General features: G+C 39.7%; 1 protein-coding gene and 1 pseudogene across 5 annotated transcripts in view; both read left to right on the top strand.

Moving 5' to 3' along the window:
- Positions 1-10,316, top strand: part of RBM6 (RNA binding motif protein 6) — a 100,594-nt gene that overhangs the window by 66,572 nt on the left and 23,706 nt on the right. The window lies entirely within an intron of this gene.
- On the top strand, positions 6,059-6,177 carry LOC111742751 (annotated as a pseudogene).

The raw sequence follows: 10,316 nt of genomic DNA, 5'->3' as shown, positions 1-10,316 counted from the left end.
AATTGGTCTTTTTCATCTAAGTTATCAAATTTGTGGGCATAGAATTGTTCATAATATTTTTATCCTTTTAATGTCCACGAAATCAGTAGTGATGGCCCCTGTTTCATTTTTGATGTTAGTAATTTATATTTTCTTTTTTTCTTAGTTATGTTTAATGCTCCATAACATACTTTACCATGGTCTAATTAATTCATTTGATATTTTGAGGTCATTTATTTTCATAAACAATGCTGTGCTGAATATCCTGGTAGATATCATACGTCATTAATTATTTCTTTAAGTTAATTCCTCTAGGTGGGCTTGCCAGATTAAGTGGTGAGTATATTTTATGACTTCACAAATGTTGTCAGATTGCCATCCAGAAATTGCCATCCAGTTCTTTTAACGATGGTGTTTGAGAGAACCTGTCTTCCCTGTATCCCAACTAGAGCTGCATGTTAGTAACAAAATACTTGTACTGGGTAGTGGTACATGGATATTTGTCATTGTAGTCCCCAATTTTCTACGTGTTTGACATTTTTCATAATTTTTAAAACCATGTTACCAGTGCAACAAAAAGGGAATGTTTTAATATTCCTGTCCTGGGTTATTAGTGAGATAGAGCAGTTTTATATTTGATTACCAGTTATTTGTATTTCTTTTATAAATTCTTGGGTTCTTGATATATATATATATATATTCAACTAAAAGGAGAAAAGCAGGACGTCTTACTTATTCTGTCTAGTCTTAAAGGCCGATACATATAGGGATATCTATTAGAAATGTTGAAAATAACTGTATTATCTGAATATGAAGTGAGGTTTCCCAGGAATTTATCCCTCAAAAAAAGATATAGTAAGAAGATGTTTTCAACTTAGGATAAACTTCCCCACAGTGACATTCTTCACATATTCAAAATTTGGTATATCTCTAGCAACTTTGATGACAGTTTAAATGATGTGCTCTAGAAAATTGCTGGATGGCCTAAAATGGCTCTATTGGTGATGAAAATAAGTGTGGCATGTAAAGACATAAATAAAATAAAATAGAAGTGTACAAATGGAAGGGACAATGTTTCTAAATCTTTTTTTCTTTAACTATTGCATACATGCAAAAAAGAACACAGATCATAAGCCTGCTGTTCAGTGAATTATCACTAATTGAATATATCTGCTAGCTTAGTCAGCTTGAACTGCTCTGACAAAATACCATAGACTGGGTAGCTTAAACAGTGGAAATTTCTCACAGTTCTAGAGACTGAAAGCCCAGGATCAAGGTGTTTGTTTCCCTCTGAAGGCCCTCTTCCTGGTTTGTAGAACATTGACTTCCTGCTGTATCAAGAGAAAGATCATCTCTCTCTGGTCTGTGAGGGCACTAATCTCATTCATAAAGGCTCCACCCTTGTGACCTAATTACCTCCCAAAGGTCTCACCTCCAGATACCATCACACTGGGGAATAGGGCTTCAACATATGAATCGGCTGAGGCAGGGCAACACAGACATTCGGTCCATCACACCTGTGTGATAAGCAGAATGCTGCTCCATGTGCCCAGGCCCCTCCTGCCTCTTTCGGTTGTTCTTCTTTCCACCCTTCCCAGAAGTAGTCATTGTCCTAAGTCTAATACTGTAGAGTCCTTTGACTTGCTTTTGAGTCTTATTTCTCTTGGTGAGTAGATGTGCTCATTTCTGAAAATATATGCCCACGAATGGGCCTGTTGGATTTTGTGTATTCAGTCTGTCGTGTAGTAGTTTAAATTTTCATTGATTGCTGCCTAGACACAGTCATTCAATAGCTATTGATTCTCCTACTGTAGTAGTTCTCCTTCTCTGTGGTTTCGCTTTCTGCAGTTTCAGTAATGGGTGGTCTGAAAATATTAAATGAAAAATTCCAGAAGTAAACTATTCATAAGTTTTAAGCTGTGTGCTATTCTGAGTAGTGTGATGAAATCTTGCGCTCTCCTGCCCTGTCCTGCCTGGGATATGACCCATCCCTTCATCCAGTGTCTCCACACTGTGTGTGCCCCTGGCCGTTAGTCACTTAAGAGTTGTCTTGGTTATCAGGTCGACTGTTGTGTCATGATGCTTGTGCTCAAGGCACCCTTGTTTTACTTAATAATGCCACATTCACGTAACTTTTACTACAGCATATTGTTATAATTGTTCTATTGTTATTTTTATCTTTTTATGTGCCTAATTTATAAATTAAATTTTATCATAGGTATGTATGTATAGGAAAACATAACATATATAGAATTCGGTACTATCCATATTTTTAGGCATTCACTGGGGGTCTTGAAATGTGTGCCCCCACAGATAAGGGGAACTACTATGTTTATATGTCTGCCAGTGTGTAGATATTGGGGATACAGTCATAATTAAGACTATGTTATTTTAAATTTTAATATACAAAGCTAAGTATAAGTAGACTAATTTTATTCATGTCCTTAAAAATTTATTCTTTCAAGGTCAGTCAAATTGCATTTTGGCCATCTTTTTGTTGAGAAAATGGATGTTTCCTTCTAGTTAGAGTCCTCTAATTTTCAGGTACATGTGATCATTGGGAACCAGAACTTTGGACCGGGTGTGATAAGGAGGGTGTGTGAGGCAATGGTGGGCGTGGTTAGAGGAGAAAAGGCCGGAGGCAGTGCTCACTGAGAGGTCATAGCGGGTGGGGGGCAGGTTAGGCAGGCCTGGGTATGGCTGAGAGGAAAGAATGAAATAACTGAATTCCTTTGTTCTGGCAGTAGTCCTCCAGCCCTGAAAGCTTTGGTTTGGTTTGGTTTTTGTTTTGTTTGAGATATAATCCACATAGCATAAAATTTACACTTTCAAAGTGTACAAGTTAGTGTTTTTTCCTATATTCACAAAATTGTGCAACCACTAATTCTTGAGTATTTCCATCACCCCCCAAAAGAAACTCTATACCCTTTAGCAGTTACTCCCATGTCCCTCCACTCTCCCCAACCCTATGCTCTAAACGTCCACTGATCTACTTTGTGTTGATTTGCCTGTTTGAGATGTTTCATATAAATGGGATCGTGCACTTTTTGTGACTGGCTTTTACTTAGCATATTTTCATAGTTCATGCATGTTATACTATGAATCAGTACTTCATTCCTTTTTATGTTTGAATATTCGATTGTATGGATGTAACACATTTTCTTTATTCATTAATTAGTTGGTGGACATTTGGGTTTTTTTGCACTTTCGGCTACTATACTATAAACATTCACGTAGAAGTTTTTGTGTGGGCATATGTTTTCGGTTGTCTTAGGTATATATCTAGAAGTGAAAATGCTAAAGCTTTCAATTTTTTTTCAGGAGCTTTCTCCAAATGCATATCCTGTTAGACTCATATTGGGAATATTCACAGTTCCAGTGGCCAGTTTTCCATTCTGTTTTGGATGCTTTGGGCGTTCTCATTGCCATTTTGAATTCTCCCTTGTGCTGTGGGGGTTTATTGACCAAATGCCTCAGGGCATTTGTTGCCCTGGACATGGATCAGTCTTTGCTATTTGGGTTTTGAGCATATCTGTGATCTGCAGTTGACACTTGAACAGCTAATTTTCTTCTGTTCTTTATAGGTTCTCAAATTTAACCATTAAATGGGACATTTATTGTTTCTGCCTATGCATCTGATAATGTTCATGTTATCTAGTTCCTGGGGTATTTTAATTTAAAGGTACAGAGTAAAGGTCTTTTTCTTTCCTTTTCTCCCCTCCCTTCCCCTCCCCTTGACTTGATTCCTGTGTATCGTGAATCCAGAGCAATGAAGGATGTGTTGGGTTCCCTACACGCTGGAGGAGTGCCAGCTCAGAGACATGTTTGTGTTTGTTCCTATCAGGTTTCCAAGCTCGGCTGGACCTCTTTCAGGTCAGAGAACATTAGTTTGGGCGCCTTGCCTGGGAAAACACTTCTTGTGGCTCTTCTGAGTACTTGAGGTGAAGGGGGCTATCTGTAGTCAGACACTTGCTTAGATAGTTTTTAAGATAATGCCGGGGCCCTGAGAAATATGGAATAAAGGAGTAAATAGCTGAACCGGCCAGAGGGCCTGGGTAATGACTAGCAAAGGTCTCCGTACAGTAAAGCAGATGTCACCGATAAAATTGGACATCTCGAGATCAAAAGATCCATGAGGGCAGGGACCGTTTCTTTTCTTTTTTTCACTTTTTTCCCCTTCACTACCCAAATGGTTTAGAGCTGTACCTGACAACATGCTGTACTAAATAAATATTCGTTAACTGGATTAATAAATGTCAAATGAAGTGGTTTCTGGTGCTGTATTCCTTCTTCATCACCCCTAGGGATCTTAATGCAGAAGGCCCCAGTCCTCTCAACCTGAGCAACCTCTGGACTTGCCAGATTCTGGTACTTCTAATAGCTTTCTGCCCTGTAATCTTTATAGCAAATAGTAGTATACTATTTCTGTTCCGACAGAGATAGCTACATCTTTTTTGTTCTAGCTTCTAAATTCCTGTCTTGTTCTTGTGCTCTGTACTCTGGGAAGTAGTGAAAGGAATAGCTTGGAAAGTGCAAAGGTAGGTTGTCAAGGGCCTTGCATTTGGTCTTTAATTTGAAGACGTGAGGGATACACAAGAATGTACTGTAACATAGTTAAAATGAAATTTCTTGTGGTAGCATGTGGATTTGACTAGAGGGGGAAAAACTGCAGAGGGAAAGGTCTGTTAGGATCTAGAGCAGTAGTTGAGATGTGGGGAGATAATGGCTTGCACTAGGGACTGGAAGCAGATACAAAACAGAAGTCAGGTTTGAGAGTTTGAAGAATCTCTAGGGTTTGGCAGCACTGATTACTGAATAGAGAGGCAAAAGAGAGGGCAGATTCAAAGGCCACTCAGAGGTTAAAAGGGTGGTAGTACCTTGGATAGAGATAAAGCATATGGAAGAGAAAAGCATTTGGGAGGAATGAAGATGATTGTTTCAGATGCGTTGAGTGTGAGGTGACAGCAGGACTCACAGGTCACCATTAGAGATGAAGGACTGGAGAGCTTGGGAGGGGCGGGGAAGAGGTTTTTCATTGTCATTTTTTATACCTTTTGTTCTACTTAACTAGGTTTATCCTCCAGCTTTCTCTTTATAGTCTAAATCTTTTGAGCAAAATACCTAACTCTGCCCATCACTAATAATTTCCAAAAGCATCCGTATTGGTTAGGATTAGATTTGGCTGAGCAACAGAACACTAAAAATAACAGAGGCTTAGATGAGGATTTCTCTCTGATGAATGAAGTCTAAGTCATAAGGCTTTCTTATGGTGATGCCAAGATCATCAGGGACCCAGGCTCTTTCAGTTCTCATGTGACTTAAACATTATTGTCCAAGATGGCTGCTTGAGTGTTAGCCATCACTTTGATTTGCTGACTTAATGGGAAGGAACAAGGGATGAAAATGGACATGGCCTTCCCTTTGAGAATACTTCCTAGACTTGGCAAGCACTATTTGTGCTTATGTCCAGTTGATTAGAATTTAGTCATGGCTGCACTTAACTGCAAGGGGGGCTTGGAAATGTCTTTATTCCAGGCAGCCATGTGCCCAGTTAAAAGTCGGGGCTTTACATCCAAAGAAAAGGAAACAAACAGGCATTGGGAGACTACTCAGAAGGAGTCTCTTAATTTTCCAGATTAAGAACCAGTTTCCAAATTCTTTCAGGTTATAGAACTTATTTCTCCAAACCTTAATTATCCTTATAATAATCAAAGTATACTAAATGTTAAATATGTAAAGTATAATTAAAATGTACACTTTTGTTCTCGTATCCTTTAAAATGACACAAACTGATGACTAGTAGCCAAAGCCTCGTTAGGGACTAGACAAACATTGGTGTCAGTGTCTGAAATTTGAGTACAAGATCAGTAGTTTTCAGAAGCCAGAGAAGTTACAGTATGTTAAAGACCATGTGTTACCTAGGCTGCTTTGGATATAGTTTTTCTGCAAAAGTTGTTCTAAATCTTATTACATACAAACATTCAAGATTTAAGGAGGGGACAGAAGTAGAATGCCTCTTGTCGGAAACTACCAACATTTTTGCGAGGCCTATATTGGCAACAATAAGAACATATCTTCAGTCTACGGTCATGCCACCCTGAACGAGCCTGATCTCGTCTGATCTCAGAAGCTAAGCAGGGCTGGGCCTGGTTAGTGCTTGGATGGGAGACCACCTAGGAAGACCAGGTGCCGTGAGCATTAAAATATATATATATCTCCTCAGAGAAAGATAAATACCAATGATTTCACTTATATGCGGAATCTAAGGAACAAAAAGAACAAACTAATCAAAAGCAGACTCACAAATATAGTGGACAATTTGGTGACGGACAGAGGGGCAGTGGGGTTAGAGGACTGGGAGAATGGGGTGAAGGGTTAAAGAAGTACAGATTAGTAGTTGATAGATGGTCACAGGGACGGGGAGCATGGCGTAGAGAAGGTAGTTAGCATTAGGATATTGGCTAAGTGGAAAACCAGAGGAGAGAAGGAGCAATTAGGGGAATCATTTTATAAACTATATAAATGTCTAACCAATGTACCGTATCTTAAAACTAGTTAAAATGTGTGCGTGTGTGTGTGTGTGTATCTTGATCTTACTTATTTCTGGGCTTTCTCACTTTTCTTAAGTGCGGCTTATCATTTTCTCCTCCCTGGGTCACATCCAGCTTTTTCCATTGTGCAGGCGGCTCACAGCACACTTCATACCTGCACTCTTGGCAGTGTCAACATAGTTGACCTTTCAGCATAAACTGTCTCACTCTCCTCCTCTCTCTCTTCACTTCCAGCCATATTAAAGAACTCTTTCTATTCTGTACGTTTCCTGATAGGAATTTCAGATAGAGCTATGTGCTGTTTGTTTGTTTAAAGAGTGAACTTGTTTCTTGTCCTCTTGCTTTAAAAGCTGATCTTCAGAGAGCACTCTAAAGTTTCGTAAACGGAGAAAACCCCCATACCTTGTTAGCTGTGAGAAAATATTTCTTGTATAAAAAAATACATATCCTATTCTGGCTAATGATCTGGGAGGTGAGGAGGTGGTAGGAAAAAGGGTAAAGGCATATTTTAATCTATAAAACTGTAGAAGTCTTCCCACAAAAAAGAAATAATCTCAGTACATTCAATTGAGATCTTTTTGAGAGGAGCCAGCTGTGGGTTGTTATGTCGACCGTCTTCCTGAGCCTCAAATTGGTTTGCACCACCTGACACGTAGCCTTTCAAGGGGACAGAACATGAAGTTGGAACTATCTTAGAAAATCTAGATCTGCAGGCTGTTCTGCATAACGGAAACCTTAAGATGCTTCCTAACATTGCTCAAGGCTCTCTCTTTTTTAATGTATTTTTTTTCCCAGGTTTTCTGAGAAAGAAAATTTCAATTATGTGATCATTCATCTTAGTTACTTCGATAGCCTTCAAACAGGTATAAGGGATGCCTTCTAATCCACTAGATGATCTGAGGGCGTTTAAGGCATCCAAGGGTTATTAAGTCTGTGTTAGATTTCTTGGACATATAAGTCTGATTAGGAGGGTTTCTGGATGGCTGTGAGCTGTGCCCTTGTAGCACTTAGCATTTGGGAATCGTTAGCGATTTCTTGACTTTGTCTTCTCCAGACTCTTGGATTACCAAAGATTTCTGCCCTGTGCTGAGATCATTCCCTCATTCTCTCTATATAAGCACTATTTATGATGCTATATACCATGATACTATGCACAGCAAATGTTCCCTCCTCAATATGGAGTAATTTAGCTTGCTCACGTCTTAAATGTGTAAAGCCACCTCTTGTTTTTATTAGGGGCTGAAATGTGATAATTCAGTGTTATTTGCCAGTGAGAATGAGTAGACCTAAAATGATTAGGAACCTAACCTCCTGTCCCAATAGACCTTTTCTGACTGGAAGCTTCCATTCTTAGCCTTGTAGCTTCTGTCAGAGTGGAATTGGGTCTGTAGCTTTTTGCCTAAGAATAAAAGAATGGCAGGTGGTCACCTCTCCAAAATGGTGGTTAAACAGTATGCGTTCAGAAGTCTGGCAGCTCTCTATTTTATTCATCTTTTCAGGGCAAAAGAAAATATCAGCAGGGTTCTCTGAAATGTCTGAGTAAGGACATTATAAATTCCTTCAAGGACATTGAAGCCAGAGAGCCTAATAGAGAAAGCCTTCATGAGAACTAAGGTTCTTGGATGGGAGGTAGTAGATAAAGAGCCAGTAAAAGTGACCTCTTTCCAGTGGTGACGCCGGAAGAATGGCTGCTGGCCCTTTGGAGGATGCTCAGGGAGCTCCATGCAGCCTTTGTGGTGGGCTCGGTAGTGTGGCCTGTGCAGTGTATTAGGACGCATCTGCTCTTGGCTGTTCCTGCCACCTCCCGCCATCTGCTCTGTAAGAAAAAGAAATGGGAGAGAAATGGTTTGCTTCTGTTATTCAATAAACGCAGCAAATGAAGAAGCTTTTCATTTTCCACATTGATGTTAGAAACTCCTTTCTCTTACGGTGATCGATTTAGAGACCTACACAATGAAGCATGTGTATATCTTGAATTTAACATCTACTTTTTCCAGAAGGAAAGAGCCAGGGAAGCTAGGACAGTAGTCATCTCAGAAATAAGAAAGTGTTGTAGAGCTGCCACTCAGCTGGCTGGGAAGATGGTCCTAATTGCACTGAAAGGGAGCCTCTCTTTTATCTGGGGCTAAAAACCTCTGCCTTGCATACCCCACAATGATTTTAGGGTTAACTGAGAAAATTGTTAGAAAAGAACAAGCTGCGTTTTGTTTCTGTATCTGTTCTTCTTGATGAGTTCTCTGATTGCATTACGGTGTGGTTGAAACCAGCTCAGAAATGAGAAAAATCAAATAAAATGGAGTTTATAGAAACCTGAACTCTGAAGGGAGTTTAAGGATTATCAGTAAGATATATGCAAACATAATCTTATACTTCCACTAAGAATTAGATCCTATCTTTGTTGGGAAATAAATTTTTGATTAGCAAGGGAAATCTTAACTAGAGCGAGGTCCTTATGAACATTGGATGAAACGGTGCTCTGAAACATACAAAGTTATAACAAAGTTTCAAAAATATGCATTTTAATGGTTCACAGTTGTTCAATTACTCTTAAGTTCTAAAAGCTGGAGCTTGTAAGTCATTTCTTTATGAGAAGATGTTGTGGTGAAGGAATTTGCTGAGTGCCCATCTGCCTAGCGGTCTCAGTGTCTGCACAACGGAGAGAAAAGATTTTGGGCTGTTTTGATTATTTACTTATTTATTTATATATTTGTTTATATTTCGCCTCTTCGTTTTTGACACAGATGACTGTTAGATCAGGAGAGTCTTGTGGATCCCTGGGTAGATAATTCTACTCTTCCTGAACCTAAGTTAACGAAATGATCTCCAAATCTGCAGATCATTGATATTCTTTTGTATTGATGAGAGGCATTTTTCTGGAGGAACTTGGATCTTATTTTAAAATATACAGAAGACTGGCAGGAAGAGTGGGTGGGGTGGATGGAATAATCAAGTTGCTATATGTCAGGGCCTAGTCTACAGTGTATTGCATTCCTGGGGCAAGAGTTCACTTGAGACCCTGACCTTGGCCAGCTCTGAGCCTCGCGGCTGGGGCTCAGTGAAACACAGGCCAGCCATGTTACTTCAAAGAACAGAAAAAAGGTTTTAGCAAGACACTGGTTGTGTCCTCTTAGGAAATGATAGATTGACTGGTCAGGTAGTGAAAAATGTTACTAAGGAGGATTTCAGAAAATGTTTTGTTGTGCTTTCATCTGGACAAGAAAAGATATCTCAAGATAAGTGGCAGCCAAGAAGGTGGTGTCTTCTTGCCCATCTACCTTAAGTTGGACCCTGGTTTGGGATCTGTTTCCAGTGCAGGTCCTGTCAGGGCCTCATCTCCTGGATGCTCAGAGGGCAACTCAGATCCTGTCGGGCGAAAGGACAAAGCTACAGAGTTGTCACAGAGCATTCTATGCTTCCCTCAGGACTTCTGGCCTGTATTCCCTCCCTCCCCCTCCTCCTTTCCTCTTCCCGTCTCATTTTGTATTTGGCCTTTGGGAATGCTGAGTTTTACAAAATATTGGACTAAAGCAGATCCTTGCCCCAGAAAGAATGAACCTGGTTGCCTTGCAGAACACTTCTATAAAAACTACCCTTTTATGCGAAGAGGAATGACACACATATGTTTTAAACCTGTTATTTTGTTCCTCTTGTTTTATTCTTTCTGCAGGTCCATTTGATTGTCATGCTTTTTGAAACTCCTGATAGCAGCTACTTATTAGCAGCCTTCTTTGTCTTAGGCACAAGTAGTTGTAGGTGCTTTAAGAACATAAAGACCCCGTTGAGCAG

This window comes from Pteropus vampyrus, unplaced genomic scaffold, assembly GCF_000151845.1.
Source record: "Pteropus vampyrus isolate Shadow unplaced genomic scaffold, Pvam_2.0 Scaffold100, whole genome shotgun sequence".
NCBI lineage: Eukaryota > Metazoa > Chordata > Mammalia > Chiroptera > Pteropodidae > Pteropus > Pteropus vampyrus.
The sequence above is the reverse complement of the archived record's forward strand: the minus strand, read 5'-3'. Positions and strand labels throughout refer to the sequence as shown.